Below are 22,452 nucleotides of genomic sequence, written 5' to 3'. Positions count from 1 at the left end.
CTTTTAGCTTAACAGTGAATAAAAAACATAGCACTCTGTACGTTAAGCTTCCATCTCTTATTTAAGTTATGCTGTTTACATGATGCTAGTTATCCTTTGGTAGTTTCTGTAAGTAGTATTTAAATAGCTTATAGGTAGAGGAATTTTTCCAGGATTTCTGAAATGTATTGCTTTTACAAATGTCCTCAGGTTAAAGTATGCAGTGTTGTATAAGAAATAATAAAGCACAGTTTGGATATAACTTTATATAATAAAAAAAAATGTTTTTTAATCCTCACTCGAGGATAATTTTCTATTTATCTTCAGCTAGAGTGGGAGCGAGGAGAGAGAGAAACATCAACATAAGAGGGACACATCGACTGGTTGCTTCCCACACGATCCAAACCAGGGCCCAGACAAACCACAACCGAGGTACATGCCCTTGACCAGAATTGAACCCGCAACTCACTTGTCCGTGGGTCTGCTCTCCAACCGCTGAGCCAAACCGGCCAAGGCAAAATCTTTTTTTTTTTTAATTTTTATTTTTAAAAAAAGGACTGTGGTTTCTTTTTTTTTTCTATCCTCACCCGAGGACATTTTTCCATTTTTTGTTCAGATAGAGTGGGAGGGAGAGAAAGAGAGAGAGAAACATCGATGTGAAAGGGACACATTGAGTGATTGCCACCCGCAAGACCAACCAGGGCTGGGGACAAACAGCAACTGAGGTACATGCCCTTAGCGGGAACCGAACCCGGGTCTCTCTGGACGGCAGGCTGACGCTCTAACCGCTGAGCCAAACTGGCCAGGGCGCAAAATATTTTTAAAATAAAAAAATATTTAGTTTGGCTAAACAGTTGTGCTTATTAATGTTGCAAAAACATTTATACAGTTGAAACAACACGGGTTTGAATTGTGCGGGTCTGCTTATGTGATGATTTTTTTCAATAAATATATACAGTACTACAAATATAATTTCTTATAATGTTCTTATTAACTTTTTCCCTCTCTGTAACTTATTATAAGAATAGAATAGCCACTCGATGTGTCCTTTATGTCGATGTTTCTCTCTCTCTCTCTCTCTCCCTCCCACTCTATCTGAACAAAAAATGAAAAAATGTCCTTGAGTGAGGATAAAAAAAAAAATTAAAAAAAAAAAAAAGAATAGAATATATAACACACAGCATACCAAGCATGTGTGAGTGTTCATGTTATTCGTAAGGCTTCCAATCAACAGTAGGTTATCAGTGGTTAAGTTTTTGGGGAGTCAAAAGTTATACTCAGATTTTTGACTGTGCAGGAAGGTCAACACCCCTAACCTCCAATGGTTGTTCAGTGGTCCACTGTACTTTGCAAAATATGCAGTAATTTCAGCTATGACTGGATTTATATAGGTTTCTGGAGGATAATATGAGAAACTAACCACTTTTTTTTTTTTAACTGCTTAAGCATTTATTGAATTAAATGGTTCTAGCAAGACTGCTACTGTATTCGAGCCAGTGAAATCCCCAGCGGAGGGTGATGGGTCACTCCCGCTGCCTTTGCCTGCCCTCTCCAGACCCTCAGGAAACAGGAACAGGAGAAGTCACAGGTAGAGGATATGCTGCTGAGGCCTCAACAACCAGCCATGTAACAGGAAGCCCTCCCTAGTTAACTAGGCTTGAAGGTAGAGGTGGGCCTTGAGTATGTAGCTTTAAAACAATCATATAGAGGCCACATATAGAGGCCTCAGCTCGTTCTTGGAAGGAGGCAAGACTGTAATAAACCCTTTGAGTCCTGCTGTACACAGGTTTCTTTGGTCCCCCACATAAATGGGTAAGACTTTTAAGTGCTTCAAACACAAACCATAGGACTGTTTTGATGTCACAAGGTTTATAGGGTGTCCCAGAGGAAATGAGGCAGCTGGAAAAGAGTACCTGTGCTATTCTGAGGCCAGGGGACCATCTCCTGGCCTGTTCCTGGCTTAGGGAACCAAGGCGGTGAGCTCCTGAAGCCAGCATTGCCCCTTTGGAGCTATTTCTTTGGCAACACGGTGGTTGTGTCTCAGCGGTTCTTGAGCAGCCTGTAGAATGTTGTTAACCAAGACAGCTCCTTCCTGGGCGTTGAGTTATTAGTAGCTTCTTCACACAGGGGTAGAGATCCTCTTTGATAAGGCACAGTTCGGTAGCGCGGTTGTCAGTTTGTGCCCGCAGCTCTGCCTGCTTTTTCTCACCAGGCAGACTGCATAGGTGCATGGGTGCGAGAGTGGGGCTGCCACCCCACCGGCTGCGGGGACAAGGACCCCGACACAGGGCCAGCCCCCGCCACCACGAACTGCCCTCACATCCATAACCACCTTTGTATAACACTGTTCGGAAAATACATAGCAAGTTCCAAGTGGTCAGCTACCAACATTCACATCCTGATTTATTTGAACCTTGGAAGGGATGAGACACGTAAAAGTATGACTTCTTCCATAACCACTGCTAATCTAATTATTCATCTAGTTTTCTCTTCATTGGATTATGCTGCTTCTGCCCTCTAGTTAGATTGCCCTTTATCACCCTTTGCCTACCAGCCTGACCTGCGTATTCCTTGCTTCAGTCCAAAAATCAAAGTAGAGCTGGAGTCAGAGATAACCATTGTTTCTGCACTTCAGTTGCCTGTGTATAACTGAAGTTCAAATTCTTGACACACTCTCACACACAACCTTCTTTTCTCCTTAGAGAGCTGCATTCCATATGCACCTATTCCTAAAGAGGGCCATAAACCAGGCTACTTTAAAATTTTAGAAGTTTTAGAAAGTAAAATAGATTAGCAATCAGGAAATTTGGGTTCTTTCCTAGAGAGAGCTCTTACTCTCTACCTCTTCTGTGAGAGGAAGGGTTTGAACTAAAGGTTCTCTGAGTTCCATGGCTTTTACCTTTAAACTCTTCTTGTTAAAATATGTTCTTACTGATTTTTTTAGAGAGAGAGGAAGGGAGAGAGAAACATCAATCAGCTGCCTCCTGCACCCCCCTACTGGGGATCCAGCCTGCAGCCCTGGCTGGGAATCCAAACAGGACCTCTGGTCCATGAGATGATGCTAAATCCACTGAGCCACACCGGCTGAGTAATGGCTTTTACCTTTAAAACAGAGCCAGATTAATACTCTTAAAATGTTTTAAAGAATAGTTTATATTTGCCTGGCCGGTTTGGCTCAGTGGTTAGAGTGTTGGCCCATGGACCAGAGAGTCCTGGGTTCAGTTCCCACTAAGGGCATGTGCCTTAGTTGCAGTTTGTCCCTGTTCCCAGAGGGGGTCGTGTGGGTAGCAACCAGTCGATGTGTTTCTCTCACGTCGATGTTTCTCTCTCTTCCTCCCTCTTTCCCTCCCGCTCTATCTCAAGATAAATGCAAAAATGTCCTTGGGTGAGAATAAAGAAAAAGAATATTGATATTTAGAGAGAGAGGAAGGGGGAGATAGAAACACCAATGTGAGAACAAAACATTAATCAGCTGCCTCCTGACACCCTGTACCAGGGAGCCAGCCCACAACCCAAGCATGTGCCCTGAACAGAATCGAACCAACAACTTTTTGGTGCATGGGACGACACAATTAATTTAGCCATGATGGCCAGAGCAATGCTCTTAAATTTTAAATTGGTGTGTCACTCAGCTGCTCATAATTCAACAACTCTCCCTTGAGCACAAGAGAAAGTCCCAACTCTGGTAGATTCTCATTCAAACCTGCCACAATTTGGCTACAACCTGCCCTTTCAGCCTTATCCGCTATCCTCATCCCCACCCCACCTGACCAATGACTGCTTTTCTCCTGCCGAACTGGTTCACGCGCCCTCCTGAATCTCCTTACCTCCTCCCTTTTGTTCATGGCCTTTCAACTCCCTGCAAAGACTTACAACTCAGCCTCTCAGATCATGACCTACGCAAAAAGTCCCTCCTTCACAAAGCTCCCCTGCAGCACTGCCTTAGGGATCTGTCTCCAGGTTCTCTTCCACAAGAAACTCGTGTGTGTGATTCGCTCATCAAGCACTTCTTGGATCATTTTTCTATTATTTATTTTGAAGTGCTACTTAAATCTTTTACTGTAATTGGGATTGTCTTTTCTTCACAACTAGATTAGACTTTTTGTAGGAATCTTCCCTAATATGCAGCAATTAAATGATTAATTGGATTGTATAATTATATAATAATGGTGTAATTAAATGATGGGATAAAACCATGAGCTATTCCATTATTGGGGGGGTAGGAGAAATGGTTCTTTTCTTTTATTATTTTATTTTATCAATAGTAGCTAAAGTTTTAGTGACAGAAAAGATATTTTAGATTTCCTCAATCAATCAGAAAAATATGGAGAAACTACTTTTAGTTGATCTGATCATTAAGAAAAAATAAGCTTTGTGCTAGGCTAGGTGCCAAATACAGGTTAATGAATGAAGCTGATAGTTTTATGAAAAGCAGATTCAAACCAATTTCAAACTCTGTCCTACTTGACCACTTACCACTTACTGTTTATTACTGCGACAGACCTGAGTGCTGCCTGCAAGCTTATTAAAAATATATATATATATATACAGTTGATGCCGGCCCGTGTGGCTCAGTGGATTGAGCGTCGTCCGGTGGACTGAGAGGTTCTGGTTGGATTCCTGGTCAGGGCACCTGCCCCAGCTGAGGGCTTGATTCCCAGTGGGGGGCGTGCAGGAGGCTGCCGACCAATGAATCTATCACTATCACATTGATGTTTCTCTCTCTCTCTCCCTTTCTCTCTCTCTAAAAAAATAAATAAAAACATATTTTAAAAAATAACACACACACACACACACACACACAAACACACACACACACAGTTGGTTCTAGAGAATTGCTTTCCTTTCACTTCTGTTTTCCTTCCAGGCACATTCATGTTTTAGATTTCTGCTGAAACACAAAAATACAATGGAGACTATGACATCTCAAGTAAAAAGGGGGAAATAATTTTAAACAATTGTATTTTTGTTTGTCAAGAGTATTTTATCTCCCCCACCCCCAAGTTTTCCGTATTCTATTTTATTTTTATTTTTATCTTCGACCCTCTTTAAGCTTGGGGCCCAGAGCTCCTTTAAATGCCTGGTGCAGATTTGCTCACTTTCCTTCACTCCAGCTCCGCCTTTCTGCTTCTCCCTCATGACCTCTTCTGTGAGTGTTAGGGGTCATCTCTTTCTCCACACACATCTTTGGCCTAGCTTCAGTCCGGAGCTCCAGTGTCAGTTCCCCCAAAACCGTCTGGATGTTTCCCATCACCTTAAACTTAACATGTTAAAAGGAAGAGAGAAAAAATAAGAAAACCCAGCCCAGCACTTTGCTCTCCATCTCACAAACCCTTACTGACTGTAATCTCTTTAACAGAATGGCTGTTCCCCAGCTTCCCAGGTTCGCGCATAACTCTTCTCTCTCCCTTTTGTCCTTCCTAGTGATCACCTTGCTGGTCTTCCTTCGTGATGTCTCTTGTATCCCCTTTCCTTTTGATAGCCCCAGTTTCCACCCTAGCCCAGGTCCTTTTCACCTCTCTATTTTAGAACTTTCCTAACTGGTTTCTTTTCTGTAGTTTCTTCCTCACCTACTCTATCCTGTAAAACTATGCATTAATATTAAGGTGAATTTAATTTTAATAATATATTTTCTTAAACTCACTATATCCAAACTATTATAATTTCAACATGTAATCAGTGCAAAAATATTAATAAGATATTTTATATCCTTATTTTCATACCAAGTCTTTGAAATCTGGTGTGTATTTTATTTTTTTTTATCCTCACCTGAGGACCTTTTTTTTGCATTTATCTTCAGATAGAGAGGGAGGGAGAGAGGGAGGAAGAGAGAGAGAGAAACATCGACGTGAAAGGGACACATCAAGTGGCTGCCACCCGCACGACCAACCAGGGCCGGGGACAAACTGCAACAGAGGTACACGCCCTTAGTGGGAACTGAACCCAGGCCTCTCTGGTCCGCGGACCGACGCTCTAACCGCTGAGCCAAACCAGCCAGGGCTGGTGTGTGTTTTATACGTATGCACATCTCACTCAGGACTAGCCACATTCCAGGGCTCAATCTGCCACATGTGGCTAGTGGCTGCACGGCAGTACAGGTCCAGTAACCAAATGACCAGAGCTTACCTCTGAATGAGTGGTTCTTCCTCTCCACAGACCCCATTCAGGCTTCCCTGACCACTCTGGCCCACTCGAGCGCTCGCAGCTTCTTTTCCTTGAATGCTGAGTAAATCTTATCCCTTCCACGGGAACAGCCCATAGGTCTCCTGTATTTCTGTTCTCCCCCTGCTTCCTTAGAGCAGTCTACAAATAATTGATCATAAATTAATGTTTATGAAATAAATGTATTTTGTACCACTAATACATTCACAGACAACACTAGTTACTCTCTCTACATATATGTTTTTAATTATAGAAGTCTATGGTAGAATGCAGATTATAATTTTTAAAGTGTCAAAATGATTGCTATGATAGCAATCTAGTTAACCAACTAATTTTAGATTACTTTCAGCCCTGGCCGGTTTGGCTCAGCGGTTAGAGCATCGGCCTGCAGTCCAGAGAGACTGGGGTTCAGTTCCCCCTAAGGGCATGTACATCGGTTGCAGTTTGTCCCCGGCCCTGGTTGGGTCATGTGGGTGGCAGCCACTCGATGTGTCCCTTTCACGTCGATGTTTCTCTGTCTCTCTCTCCCTCCCACTCTATCTGAACAAAATAAGGAAAAATGTCCTTGGGTGAGAATAAAAAAAAAAAAAAAAAAGATTACTTTCAGATTAATTTTAAGATTAACTTGATTTTCTATTTCCTCTTTATTTCTCTACTTTATAGTGATTTCTATAATATTTTTTGAGATTGTTTTCTCCAGTTCTGATTTTTCACTTTCATTATATCAGACTTTTGGTTTCTGACTATTTTCATAGTATCAAGTTCATTTAATGTGACACTAAGCTAAGAGTTGTACAAATGAAATTGCACATGAATATGTTACTGTTTTCAGTTTAAGGCCGGCAGCATCTTCTTGGGATGCAGGGCAAATGTAGGCAGTGCATGAACAAGAGGTAAGCTATAAAAGGATTATGTAAATGTCCATTCTTGTGGCCCTGATGCTCTCATTGCTTTTCTTTATATCTTCTTCCTCTTTCAACAGCCGCTCAGCTTCTGTCCCAACTCTCCTTTCCAGCTGCCTGGAACCCGTGGCTCACATTCCGTTGCCTTCACCTGTCACGGGCAGCTTGGACATTTTGCGTATTCTGCAAAGCCAGTTTCAGAAGTATGCATGAGGAAATCCAAAAGGATGAACAGGTTGAGGGAATAGATGGCAGAGACAACAGGAGATAATTTATTGAGAGAGAAAGTGGCAGAATGTTTAAATTCTTTTAAAAAATGTGTTGGGATAAGTAGCCAAAGTCACCCTAAGGATTCACTGTGAATGGAGAATCAGGGTCAGTAATTCTTTAGCTAGCAGTATAGTGCTCTGTGTAAATGTTTCCCCATTTCCATAGATTTCTCCAGTTAACTACCGTTCCTGAAAGCCACATTGAAATGGAAACATGCCCAAAGCAACGCGGTTCTCCTTTCTGCCTTCCACACCTTTGGTGCTCCTTCAGGTCTAGGACTCTCATTACTGAGAACTGGGGCCCTTGGAGCCACAAACAGGCAGCCCTTCCACAGCACTGGAATGGTGGCTGCAAGGCTGCCTGAGACCAAGGCTATGTGAGCAGCTCTCTTTATTTTTGACCTTAAGACTGGTAATTTGTTATTGCCATAAAACCAAAGTGTCAGGCTAGAAACCCTTCTGACCCTCGCTGGGAAAGGCTTCTGGCGTCTGAGAGGTTCAGTCTTGAGGAGGGAGGCTGCTTCTCTGCAATATTGCTTCTGTCTGCTCCAGCTTATACCAGCTTGGATCAGAGCTGGGGTGGCATCCTAACACCATTTGCAGCATAAAGGAGATTTCTGCATGTTAGTTAATTTAGCACTTGAGGGGGAGAATAAAAAGGAGCGGAATCTTTTCTACCATGGGTGTCCTCTTAGATTTATGACTCAGACCCTTGCCAGAGTTTATTGACCACTAAAGAACTCTTCTTCAATTTTATTCTAGAAACTACATCTAAGAATCAGCTCCCTTGTTGCCTCTGGTTTGTTTTGTTCACGTTTATGCTGTACTGTTCCAAAAATATCTCTCCAAATTCCTGAAGTGTCCATCTCTGTCTTATCTTATTGTGGCATCTCTTCTTGTTCTTGACACCAGAATAGCTTTGTAGCATCTCAAGTCTCAGTACCATTCAGAAGCTGATGATTTTTTTAAAAATTGATTTTGAAAGAGAGAGAGAGAGAGAGAGAGAGAGAGAGAGAGAGAGAAAGAAAACATTGAGCCAACCACCCAGGCACATGTCCTGACCAGGAATCGAACTGGCGATCTATTGGTGCACAGGACAGTACCCACAGAGCCACACCAGCCAGGGCAAGAAACTGGTGAATCTTCATGAGTTCTCCCTTCATCTCTTTTCAAAGGGACCATAATTCTTCATTTTAAAAACTTTCTATGACATTATTTTAGCTCCATTTGTCATTTCTTTAGCCTCAAACTGTTCCTCCTCAGTTTAAAGGTCACATTATTTTGGTTGACAGGAAGCCGAGGGCTGTATGCATCTGCCTCACACTCCCTTGCTGGGCAGGAGTTGTCTCTCTAGTCTGATTCATTCAACACACAAGTACACATTTAGGTAGAAAATTCAGTTTCTGGCCTCGAGAAGCTTCTAATGCGATTCAAAAGATTGATCATGTAGTATAGCATATAAATATACTATATAATGTTAAAGTTATAAAAAGATGTAAGAACTAATCTAGTTCATTTGGCTTCTTTTAGAGTGACCTGGAGTGGTTTAGGGAGGTTTCATGACTAAGATGGGTCTTGAACTGGTGAGAAATACAGTTGACTATCTTCATTTGGAGCTTAAAATCTTAAATCAAATTTGATTGAACTCAAAAGCAATTAGGTTAGAATAATTTTTTAACTTAAAGTGATACTGTATAAAGAAAGAAACCTACTTCGCATAAAGTCATTTATCCCGGTAAAGTCTAGAACTGATTCACCGTGATAAACAAGGGCTGACTGTATTCAGTAGAGCAAGCAATATAATGTAAAGGCAAGAGCAGTGTTTTAGGATTCAAAAGACCTAAAATTCTAGTTATAACCTTATACCTAGCAACTGTTAGCTTGGGTGTTACAATGCATTTTCTCAAATATTAAATAACACATTCCCACTCCACTTACCTCCATGAATGGTCTGTGGGGCAAATAAGATAATTATTTATCTTAAATAAACTGCCATATACATATAAAGAATTGTTAATTTCATTATTTTTAAACCTACTCAACTAAAAAATGATGTATTTCCTTACAAACATGAACTTTCCCATTTTTATGGACAGATTCTAAATGAGTTACTTTCTTCAGTTATTTACATTCCATGCCCATATAGTTAAGATGAAGGTGGGAAAAACTAGGAAATATATGTGTGTGTGTGTATTACATTTGAATAAATACAATCTCTTTGAGGACAGGAACAATGCCTTTTTCTAAATATCTTGTTAGGTACCAAGTAAGTATTTATTGTTTTATTGATTTAATTGTTAAATACCAATTAAGGCTGCAAAGTTGAGCATAAGAAATTAAATAGGCTGAGAAATAATTGCAGTGAAATCTCCCTCTGATAGAGTATGCCTTAGCCTATTCATTTAACTTATACAGCATATTTTTTTAGTACCTATCACCTTAATAAGAAAATGGAAAGTAAAAGGGTGGATGTGATTCAGTTGTCATCAGTGTGAAAATCATACATCGGTTAGTCTTGATTTTTTAAAACTTATCTTTATTGTTGAATATATTATAGATGTCCCCCCTTTTCTCCCCATTGACCCCCTCCTCCTCCCCTCCACCACCCTCCTGCCTTCCCCACACTATTGTCTGTGTCCACTAGTTATTCATATATGAATAGAAGTTCTTCGGTTTATCTCTTCCGGCCCCCACCCCCCCTTCCCTTTGAGGTTCATCAGTCTAACCACCAATGTGTACTACTTAATCCCTTCATCTTTTCCATCCATCCTCCCAACTCCCCTCCCATTTGGCAACCAACAAAAAGTTCTCTGTATCTATAAGTCTGTTTCTGTTCTGCTTGTTCATTTTGTTTGTAGATTCAATTGTTGACGGATATGTATTTATTGGCATTTTATTATTCATATATATTTTTAAATTTTTTTCTTTATTGATTTTTAGAGAGAGTGAGGAAGGGAGAGGGAGAGATAGAAATATCGATATTCTCTCTCACATCGATTGGCCCCCTCCTGCATGCCCCCCACTGGAGATCTGGCCCACAACCTGGGCATGTGCCCTGACTGGGAATCAAACCGGAGACCTGTTGGTGCATGGGTCGATGCTCAAACTATGAGAACACCAACCGAGAATTGTTCATCTTTTTTAGCTTTTTCTTCAAGAAGACCCTTTGTTATTTCATATAATACTGGTTTGGTGGTGATGAAATCCTTTAGCTTTTTCTTGTCTTGGAAGCTCTTTATATGTCCATTGATTCTAAATGACAGCTTTGAAGGACAGAGTAATCTTGGTTGCAGGTCCTCGCTTTTCATCACTCTGAATATTTTTTGCCACTCCCTTCTGGCCTGCAAAGTTTCTTTTGAGAAATAAGCTAACAGCCTTATGGGAGCTCCCTTATAAATAACTAACTGCTTTTAAGAATCTCTCTTTGGCCCTGGCCAGTTTGGCTCAGCAGTTAGAGCATCAGCCTGCAGACCAGAGAGTCCCAGCTTCGGTTCCCACTAAGGGCACATACCTCGGTTGCAGTTTGTCCACGGCTCCTGTTGGGGTCGTGTGGGTGGCAACCAGTTGATGTGTCTCTCTCATGTCGATGTTTCTTTCTCTCTCTTACTTCCTCCCTCCCTCCCATTCTATCTAAAGATGAATGCAAAAATGTCCTCAAGTGAGGATAAACAAACAAAAAAAGAATCTCTTTTTGTCTTTAATCTTTTGCATTTTAATTATGCTGTGTCTTGGTGTGGGCCTGTTCAGGTTCATCTTGTTTGGGACTCTCTGTGCTTATTGTTTCCTTCACCAAGTTAGGGAAGTTTTCTGTCATTATTTTTCAAATAAGTTTTCAATTTCTTGCTCCCTCTCTTCTTCTTCTGGCACCCCCAAGATGGGAATGTTGGTACCCTTGAAGTTGTTCCAGAGGCTCTTTACACTATCCTCATTTTTTAAAATTCTTTTTTCTTTTTGCTGTTCTGATTAGGTGATTTTTGCTTTCTTATATTTTAATTCAATGGTTTGCTTCTTGGCTTCACCTACTCTACTATTGACTCCCTGTGAATTATTCTTTATTTCAGTTTGTACATTCTTTATTTCTGACTGTGCATCCTTTATTTCTCATTTGCCATTTTTTATGCTCTTGAGGGCCTCATGAAGTTCCTTGAGCATCCTTATAACCAGTGTTTTGAATTCTACACCTGGCAGATTGCCTATCTAGGTTTCATTTCATTCTTTTCCTGACGTTTTGCTCTGTTCTTTCATTTGGGACATGTTTCTTTATTTCCTCATTTTGGCTGCCTCCCTATGATTGTTTCTATGTTAGGTAGAGTTGCTATGTCTCCTAGGCTTCACAGGGTGGCCTATTGTAGAAGATGTCCTGTAGGGTCCAGTGACACAGCCTCCTTGATCACCCCAGCTGGGCCCTCGAGGTGCACCCCTAGTGTGTACTGTACACCCTTCTGTTGTTATTGAGTCTTGATTGCTTCTGCACATCAATGGGAGGGATTTACTCAGGCTGATCAGCTGCAAGGATCGGTTGTGCCCACTGACCACTGACCTCTAACTGCCTTGGAGGATCAGCTATGCAGGGGAAGACTTACTTCAGCAGGGCTCTGGTACCCACTGAGTACATACCTTGAGTGTGTCACTTGTGGAGGTGGTAGGGTGATGGTGCTTCGCCTTGGTCTGAAGCTGTCCACTGGGTGTGCTGGCTCTGGGGCAAGGTCAGCCACTACCTGTGTTCTCTCTGGGGCAACCAGGCATAAGTTACTAGGTGATCAGAAGATGGCTGCTTCTTATGTTGGACTTGGAGGTGCCCAGGGGAAGTCAAGCTGTGAACCAAGGCTGGCTGCTTCTAGTGCCAGGTCTGGGGCCACTTAACAAGAGGTATGGGGCTTGCTAAGGCCAGATGCTTCTTGTTTGAGAGAATTTAGGAAAATATGAAGCAGGATCCAAGATAGGCCAATCCTATGGAAATAGCTTGGGTGGATCTGAAAGTTGAGTGGGGCAGGGCCTCAGGGAATCACTAGGGCAGGGGAAACAGTGTGAGCCAGGTTTCTGGAGTCCCAGATATGGTGGCCGTCTACCATATGGAGCCCAGGGAAGGGCTCACCAAAGGAACAGCAGCCTCCCCCAGCACATCTATCTGGGAAAAAGCTGTCTCTCCAGCTCTTGCCCTGATGCCAAATAATTCAATTCTTTTCCATATGTCTCTGGTGCCTTTCAAGCTGCCTCCCCTGCACTAGAGCCTGGAGGGAGTCCAAGTAAGTCCATGAGCGGGCCCTTTAAGAGGAGCTGCCTGGGGCTCCAGCAGTCTCAGCCTCAGTTCCCGCTGGTTTTACAGCCAGAAGTTATGGGGACTTCTCTTCCTGATACTAGAACCCTGAGCTGGGGGACCTGATATGGGACAGGGGCCCCACACTCCTCAGGGAGGATCTTCATAGCCAAGGTGTCCCTCCTGATTTTTATCCACCACACGTGGGTGTGGGACCAGCCCATCTATGCCTCTGCCCCTCCTGCCTGTCTCGGTGTCGCTGCTTCTTTAATTTCGTAGTTGTAGGACTTCCATTCAGCCTGATTTCAGGTGGTTCTGAATGATGGTTGTTCTGTAGTTTAGTTTTCATTTTGATGTGGTTGTGGGAGGAGTCGATACCACGTATACCTACGTGTCATCTTGACTGGATTTTACTCTTGATTTCTTGATGCGAGTATGCTTATTATCTATTTTTTAACTTAGAATAAAAAACAAACATTTATGTAGACTAGAGTAACTTTAAAGAGTTACAGTAATCACTATTAATACAAGGCAAGACTATTGTTCTCTTGTTTAAGGTAACCTCATTCTTTTACCAAAGAACAAAAGAAAACAACAAAATCCCCAATTTTCTTTTTATGAATAACACTGTAAGACTGACACTGTTTTATAACTTGATTGCTCTAGGCACTCATTCAACAAATATTTATTGAGCAGCTACTATGTCATTAACACTGTTGTAAGAGTTGAGACCTAGATATTCCCATGAATTTTAAATCTGTTATATTTATAGTTTCATTACTTTTAAAGTTAATCAAGATAGCCAAAGTGTCCTTTGATAATGGATTGGATAAAGAAGATGTGGTACATATATACTATGGGATACTTCTCAGCCATAAGAAAAGATGAAATACTGCCATTTGCAACAACATGGATGGACCTTGAGAATATTATACTAAGTGAAATAAGTTAGTCAGAAAAAGCTAAAAACCATATAGTTTCACTCATATATGGAATGATATAAAACTGAAGCTCATAGACACAGACAACAGTATAGTGGTTACCAAAGGAAAAATGATGCAGAGGGGCAGGGTAGTACAGGGTAAAGGGGGCCAAATATATGGTGATGGAAGACAATTTGACAGTAGGTGGTGGGCACACAATGCAATCTACAGATGATGTGTCATAGAAATGTGCCCTTCAGCCCAGCCAATGTGGCTCAGTGGTTGAGTGTCGCCCCATGAACCAAGAGGTCGCTGGTTCGATTCCCAGTCAGGGCACATGCCCAGTTTGTGGGCCCGATCCCCATTGGGGGGCATGCAGGAGGCAGCCAATTGGTGTTCTCTCTCATTGATGTTTCTATCTCTCTCCCTCTCCCCTTTTCTCTCTCTAAAATCAATAAAGAAAAAATATTTTAAAAAACAACAAAATAAATGTGCCCTTGAAACCTATATGATCTTATTAACCAATGTCACTCCAATAAATTAAATAAACTAATAAAGTTAATCAAACTTCTCCTATCATCTCCTAAGTTAACAACTATTGAAACAGAGCCTTCACAGAGCTGAAGAAGTGGGTGCCTCAGCAGGAAGAGACCTGCTGGTGAACAAGGAAAACTATGGGAACACCCTGTGAAAACTGCAGTTATTATTGCATAGATTTGGAAAAGATTAAACTGTTAGATTTAATCATGCTGAAGAACAAGACATTCCTGGTAAGACATAGTCCAGAAGTTAAGTTTAAACACCAAAACATTGGCCAATATGATGGCTTCAGAAACATTCTGATCTAATGCACATCCCTGCCAGACTAAACAATAGGAGTTAGAAAGCTTCTTAATTAATATGAAAGAGATAAGTCTTCTGATACAATACTTATGCTAAAGCTAGGAACTCTGGAAATATCTTTAATAGCTCTGGATCCCAAATGAGTCTCTTAGCATTTAGAGCACACCCCATGTGCCCATTGGAAACCTAACTTCCAACTAAGCTTACTAGCTAAAGTCAGAATGGTGAATGGTGAAAAATAAATTGATATCATGAATCCATTTGCAGGATTACAAGTGTCTCTTTGTGCCTCAAAATCCATAACACATGGCACAGAGTAGACTATCTTCGCAATTCTGACTGAGGCCAAAATGGAGGCAATGGAACCATTCGAGGCTAATGTTGGCGAAGGGCGGGGGTCGGGAGTAGGGGGAGCTGGGAGGATCATTAATGATTAGTCACCAGTGGGAAGAATAAAAGACTGTATATGAACAAGAAAGCATTATTATTACTCTAAGTTAGAACTGAAGCCCAGAGACTGGGCAAGTGAAAAAGGTATGCACAACTGCTAAGTATTTCTTGTCCCCTGGGTGGAAAGTAAGAACTTTGACTGCATACATTTCTTCTGTTTTCTTCATGTCCAGGAGTTGTTTCATTACAACAAATGGAAAACCCCTGTTGCCAATTGTTGGTGTGATGCTGCACCTGATATCTGGGGCATTGGTGTAAGTCAACCTCGGCCTTATAGTCACTTAATCATTAAATGGGCAGCTGTGCTCTGTTGTGCTTTCTTTAAGTAGCTATGGAAACTATAAAAGTGATACTACAGGATACCAGATTAATGTCTTCCTTATTGGCTTTCCAATCCAATGGGCTTTGTTTGAGATGAAAGGATGAGTCCCAGCTGCTGGCACCTCTGTCAACACAAGTAAACTCTGAAATGTCCAGCTGTGTTCATCCACTCTTTCATCACCATCGCCTGAAATGCTCTGCCTGAGTTGATAGTGATGAGCCAAGAAGACTAGGATCAGATGAGCTGGTAGGGCTATAAGGAGTATAACTGAGCTTCTAGGTGTGCTTATGCATAATAGGGACAGGTTAGGAAAGAAAAGAGAGTGGTTCCCCCTAAGTTATTTTGATGTTGTCCTAGTGTCTTGATACTAGGAGGCCAGGGATTGCAGGAAAAGGGTCTTTTTTTTTGTCTTGATTCCGCCCCCCCCCCCTCAGTTTCTGAAATGATTCTCCAGAACTTCTCATAAAAAGGACCAGAGATTCCAAAATGGCGGTGGAGTGAATGGAAGCTGCACAGACCGTCTCTCAGGACCAAACTGGAATTACAACTAAAATAAAGACAAATCGTTGGGAAAAAGCAACAGAAAAGCAGCTTGTGAGGACCATATAACCAAGGACACTGAATCGATCCAGGTAGGATTGCGGAAGTGTGAGAGGGGGGGCTGGGAGCCCAAGACAGCAGCAATCTTAGCTGTGAGCAGCACCCTCGGGTTAAACTCCCAAGTGGCTCCACAGTGCAGGGCCAGGACAGATGCTAAAATAGCCACAGCCACTCACCTTGGGCTCTGGCAGAGGGAGGGTGGACTGGACTAGAATTGTGTGTGGACACTCGGGATTTGCAGGGCACTCAGAGCTTTTGCTGAGTTGCAGCCACAAAAGACTGTGGTCATCTTACTCCTTCCCAGGGCTCTGGAGAGAAGTGGTGCCCCCTCTCTCAGAGATTCAACCCCACCCAGGTGGGCCATTGAAATGCAAACTGAGGCCCATTAACAACCAGCATCTGCCCCACCCTCAGAAAATCCCCTTACGTTGAACACCTGAGGGAATTATTCATTCAACTGAGAACCCAAGGCTCTTCAAGTAACTACTACTAATAGCCTCCAGCTAAAGGATAAGTGAACCTTTCCTGGGCTGGCAACTCTAACCAGGAAAGTAAGACTTGACAAGTGGTGTTTAACGTGGGTCCTCCCTTGCTCATCCAAACCCAGTAGAGGGAGCCACAAACAGCAGAACACCAACACCCACAGGAAAAATTTGGCAGGCTCCAAAACCCACTTAGATAACCAAAATGGTGAAAGAAAGAAACAAAAGCCAAATGAAAGAACAAGAGACCTCTACTGAATATGAGATAAATGAAATGCACTTAAGCAAGTTAACAGAACTAGAATTCAGAGCCATGATCTTGAGGAAGCTCAACAGCATGTGTAAGGACATCAACACCATGAGTAAAGACATAGAAACATTGAAAATTAACCAATTGGAAATGAAAAACCACCAAGAAGAAATGAAGAATGACAGAGCAGAAATAAAGAACACATTAGAAGGACTAAACAGTACAGTAGAAGAAGCTGAGGACCAGATAAGTGAATTAGAAGACAGGGGAAAAAACCCAACCAATCAGAAAACCAAAAGGAAAAAACAAAAAACAGGAAGACAGCTTAAGAGAACTGTGGGACAACTGGAAACATAATAATATTCGCATCATAGGAGTCCCCTAAGAAGAAGAAAATGAGCAGGGGATAGAGAATATATTTGAAGAAATAGTGACATAAAACTTCCCTAATTTGGTGAAGAAAGAAGGCATTCAAGTTCAAGAAGCACAGAGAGCCCCAAGTAAGAAGAACCCAAACCGGCCGACACCAAGACACATAGTAATTGAAATGCCAAAAATTAAAGACAAAGAGAGAATCCTAAAGGCAGCAAGAGATAAGCAACAGCTTACCTACAAAGGAACCCCCATATGGCTGTCAGCTGACTTTCCAACAAAAACACTACAGACCAGAAGGGAATGGCATGAGGTAATCAAGGTCATGAAAAACAAGGATCTGAATCCAAGACTACTCTACCCAGCAAGGCTATCATTCAAAATAGATGGTCAAAAAAAAAAAAAAAAAATAGATGGTCAAATAAAAAGCTTCCCAAACAAAATAAGGCTAAGGGAATATATTAGCACCAAACCAACACTGCAAGAAATGTTAAAAGGACTGCAGTAATTAATAGAAGAAATAGGAAGAAAAATATAACCACACTAAACAAAAAATGGCAATAAATAAGTACATATCAAGAATCATCTTAAATGTAAATGGATTGAATCCTCCCATAAAAAGACACAGAGTGCCCTGGCTGGTTTGGCTCACTGGTTAGAGCATTGGCCTGTGGTCCAGAGAGACCTGGCTTGGTTCCTGCTAAGGGCATGTACCTTGGTTGCAGTTTGTCCCTGGCCCTGGTTGGTCATGTGGGTGGGAGCCACTCGATGTGTCCCTTTCACATCGATGTTTCTCTCTCTCTCCCTCCCTCCCACTCTATCTGAACAAAAATGGAAAAAATAAATGTCCTCGGGTGAGGATAAAAAAATAAAAAAATAAAAGTATCTATTTTGGTTCCTAAAAATAATAATATTAAAAAAAAGAAAAGACACAGAGCAGCTGATTGGATAAGAAAGCACGACTCATATATTTGTTGTTTACAAGAGACGTACCTCACAACAAAAGACTCACATAGGTTGAAAGTAAAGGGATGGAAAAAAATCTTCCAAGCAAACAAAAAGGGAAAAAATGCTGGGGTAGCAATACTCATATCTGATAAAATAGATTTCAAAATGAAGGCCATAACTACAGACAAAGAAGGCCACTACATAATATTAAAAGGATCTCTCACCTCGGCTGCTTTGGTACAGTGGTTGGAGCATCAGTCCATGGACCAGAGAGTCCTGGGTTCGGTTCCTGCTAGGGGCACATACCAAAAAAATTTTTTTAAAAAAGGATCTCTTCACAGGAAGATATAACCTTGGTAAATATATATGCACCCAATATAGGAGCACCAAAATATATTAAAAATTTTCTGGAACCCTGGCTGGTTTGGCTCAGCAGTTGGAGCATTGGCCTGCTGTCCAGGGAGACCCGGGTTTGGTTCCTACAGGTGGCGCGTGCCTCAGTTAGAGTTTGTCCCTGGCCCTGGTTGGGTCGTGTGCGTGGCAACCACTCGATGTGTTCGTTTTACGTCAAAGTTTCTCTCTCTCTCCCTCCCAATATGTCTGAACAAGGTATCGAAAAATGTCCTCGGTGAGGATTAAAAAGAAGAAATCCTCTGGAGGACTTCAAAGGAGAAATCAACAGCAATACAATCATAGCAGGGGACTTCAACACCCCACTGACATCACTGGATAGATCCTCTAGACAAAAAAAAATTAACCAGGAAACAGAGACTCTAAATGAAGCACTAGATCAAATGGATTTAATAGATATCTCCAGAGAATTACACCCTAAAACTAGAGAATTCACATTCTTCTCAAGTGCACATGGACATTCTCGAAGATAGACCACATGTTAGGACACAAACTAAGTCTCTACAAGTTCAAGAAGATTGAAATTATATCAAGCATCTTCTCAGATCACAATGGCATGAAACTAGAAATCAATTGCAACAAGAACACGCAAAGACATTGGAATACATGGCGGCTAAATACCATGTTATTAAACAATGAATGGGTTACCAAGGATATCAAGGAAGAAATTAAAAATTTCTTGGAAACTGCCCTGGCCGGTTTGGCTCAGCGGTTAGAGCGTCAGCCTGCGGTCCAGAGAGACTGGATTCAGTTCCCACTAAGGGCACATACCTCAGTTGCAGTTTGTCCCCAGCCCTGGCTGGGTCGTGCGGGTGGCGGCCACTTGATGTGTCCCTTTCACGTCGATGTTTCTCTCTCTCTCTCCCTCCCACTCTATCTGAACAAAAAATGTCCTCTGGTGAGGATAAAAAAAAAAAAATCCTGGAAACCAATGGAAATGAACACACAACACAAAATCTATGGGATGCAGCAAAAGCAGTTCTGAGAAGGAAGTTCATAGCACTACAGGCCTACCGCAAAAAATAAGAAAAATTTCTAATAGACTGTCTAACCTCACAACTTAAAGAACTAGAAAGCAAACAAAAAGAAAACCCCGGAGCAAGTAGAAGGAAGGAAATAGTAAAGATCAGAGCAGAAATAAATGACATAGAGACCAAAAAAAAAAAAAAAACAATTCAAAGGATCAATGAAACAAAGAGTTGGTTTTTCGAAAAGATAAAGATAGATGGACCCTTAGCTAGACTCACCAAGAAACAAAGAGAGAGAACCCAAATACACAAAATCAGAAATGAAAAAGGAGAAGTAACAACTGACATCCAGAAATACAAACGATTGTTAACAAATCCTATGAACAATAATATGGCAATAAATTCGACAATCTAAGTGAAATAGACAAATTTATAGAAGCACAGTCTCCCAAAACTGGACCGGGAAGAGAGAGAAAATTTGAGTAGACCAGTAACAACTAAGAAAATTGAAGAGGTAATCAAGACTCTCCCAGGAAACAAAAGCCCAGGCTTTGATGGCTTCATGGGGGGATTTTACCGAACATTCAAAGAACTAACACCCATTCTCCTCAAACTATTTAAAAAAATTCAAGCCCTGGCCTGTTTGGCTCAGCGGTTAGAGCGTTGGCCTGCGGTCCTGAGAGACCCGGGTTCGGTTCCCGCTAAGGGCGCGTACCTCGGTTGCAGTTTGTCCCCGGCCCTGGTCGGTTGTGCGGGTGGCAGCCACTCGATGTGTTCCTTTCACATCGATGTTTCTCTTTCTCTCTCTGTTCCTCTCTCTCCCTCCCACTCTACCTAAACAAAAAATGGAAAAATGTCCTCGGATGAGGATAAAAAAAAAAAAAAAAAAAAATTCAAGAAGGAAGACTTCCAAACTCGTTTTATGAGGCCAGCATAATTCTAATTCCAAAACCAGAAAAAGACACTACAAAGAAAGAAAACTACAGGCCAATATCCCTGATGAACATAGATGCCAAAATCCTGAACTAAATACTAGCAAATCGGATCCAGCAATACATCAAAAAAATCATTCACCATGACCAAGTGGGATTCATCCCAGGGATGCAAGGCTGGTACAATATTTGCAAATCAATAAATGTGGTACACCACATAAACAAAATGAAAAATAAAAACCACATGATCATGTCAACAAATGCTAAAAAAGCATTTGACAAAATCTAGCACCCATTTATGGTAAAAATGCTCAGCAATGTGGAAATAGAGGGATCATATCTCGACATAGTAAAGGCCATATATTAAAGACCTACAGCCAACATCATATTTAATGGGTAAAAACTAAAAGCATTTCCCTTAAGAACAGGAACAAGACATGGATGCCCACTTTCACAATTCTTATTTAACACAGTACTAGAAGTCTTAGCCACAGCAATCAGACATGAAGAAAAAATAAAAGGGATCCAAACTGGAAAGGAGGAAGTGAAACTGTCATTATTCGCAAATGACATGATATTATACATAGAAAACCCTAAAGACGCCATCAAAAATCTAGTAGACTACACATGAATTTGGCAAAGTAGCAGGATACAAAATTAATGTCAAGGAATCTATGGCATTCTTATACATCAATGATGAAGTCACAAAAAGAGAAACTGAAAAAACAATTCCATTTACCATCATGGCAAAAAAATTAAGATACCCAGGAATAAAATTTACCAACAGAGTAAAGGACCGATTTGCAGAAAACTACAGAACATTGAAAAAAGAAATAGAGGAAGATATAACAAAGTGGAAGCACATACCTTGTTCATGGATTGGAAGAATTAACATCATTAAAATGTCCATACTACCCAAAGCAATCTATAGATGCAAAGCAATCCCCATCAAAATACCAATGACATATTTCACAGAACTAGAACAAATACTTCAAAAGTTCCTATGGAACCAAAGAAGACCCCTAATAGCCACAGCAATCTTGAAAAAGAAGGACAAAATAGGTGGGATCACAATACCAGATATCATGTTATACCACAAAGCGACTGTCATCAAAACAGCCTGGTACTGGCACAAGAACAGGCATATAGACCAGTGGAACAGAACAGAGAACCCAGAAATGGACCCAAGACATTATGCTCAATTAATATTTGACAAAGAAGGCAAGAGCATACAATGGAGTAAAGACAGCCTCTTTAATAAATGGTGTTGGGAAAATTGGACAGCTACATACAAAAAAATGAAACTAGACCATCAACTTACACCATGTACAAAAATAAACTCAAAATGGATAAAAGACTTAAATGTGACCTGTGAATCCATAAAAATCCTAGAAGAAAATGTAGGCAACAAGATTTCAGACATCATACACAGCAGAATTTTCACTAATACATTACCTAAGGCAACAGAAACAAAGGAAAAAATGAACACATCAAACTAAAAAGCTTCTGCACAGCAAAAGATACAATCATTAAAATGGAAAGGCAACCCACTGTATGGAAGAGCATAGTTGCCAATGATATAACAGATAAGGGTTAATTTCCAAAATATATGGAGTAGTCATACAACTCAACAAAAGGAAGACAAAGAACCCAATTAAAAAATGGACAGAGGAGGTAAATAGACACCTCTCCAAACATGCATACAAATGACCAAGAGACATATGAAGAAATGCTCAACATCACTAATCATCAGAGAGATGCAAATTAAAACAACAATGAAGTATCACCTCACACCTGTCAGAATGGCCGCCATCAACAAACCATCAAACAACAAGTGTTGGCGAGGGTGTGGAGAAAAGGGGACTCTAGTGCACTGCTGGTGGGAATGCAGACTGGTGCAGCCATTATGGAAAACAATATGGTGTTACCTCAAAAAATTAAAAATTGAATTGCCATTTGATCTAGTGATCCCACTTTTAGGAATATACCCTAAAAAGCCTGAAACACCAATCAGAAAGAATATATGGACCCCCATTTTTATAGCAGCACTATTTACAATAGCTAAGATCTGGAAACAGCCCAAGTGTACATCAAGTAGACGAATCGTTAAAAAAGTTGTGGTACATATACAGTACGGAGTACTAGGCAGCTCTAAGAAAGGAAGATCTCTTATCCTTTGAGACAACATGGAGGGACCTGGAAACTATTATCTTAAGGGAAACAAGCCCAGCAGAGAAAGACAAATATCACATGATCTCACTAATTCGTGGAATATAATGAACATAACAGTCTGAGGATTTGGGTAGTCCCAGCAACGTGGAAGTGGGGTACAGACTGACAACCCTCAGAAGAGGTGGGGGGGGGGAGATAAACCACAGAACT

Source organism: Molossus molossus, unplaced genomic scaffold (assembly GCF_014108415.1).
Source record: "Molossus molossus isolate mMolMol1 unplaced genomic scaffold, mMolMol1.p scaffold_m16_p_10, whole genome shotgun sequence".
NCBI lineage: Eukaryota > Metazoa > Chordata > Mammalia > Chiroptera > Molossidae > Molossus > Molossus molossus.
The sequence above is the reverse complement of the archived record's forward strand: the minus strand, read 5'-3'. Positions refer to the sequence as shown.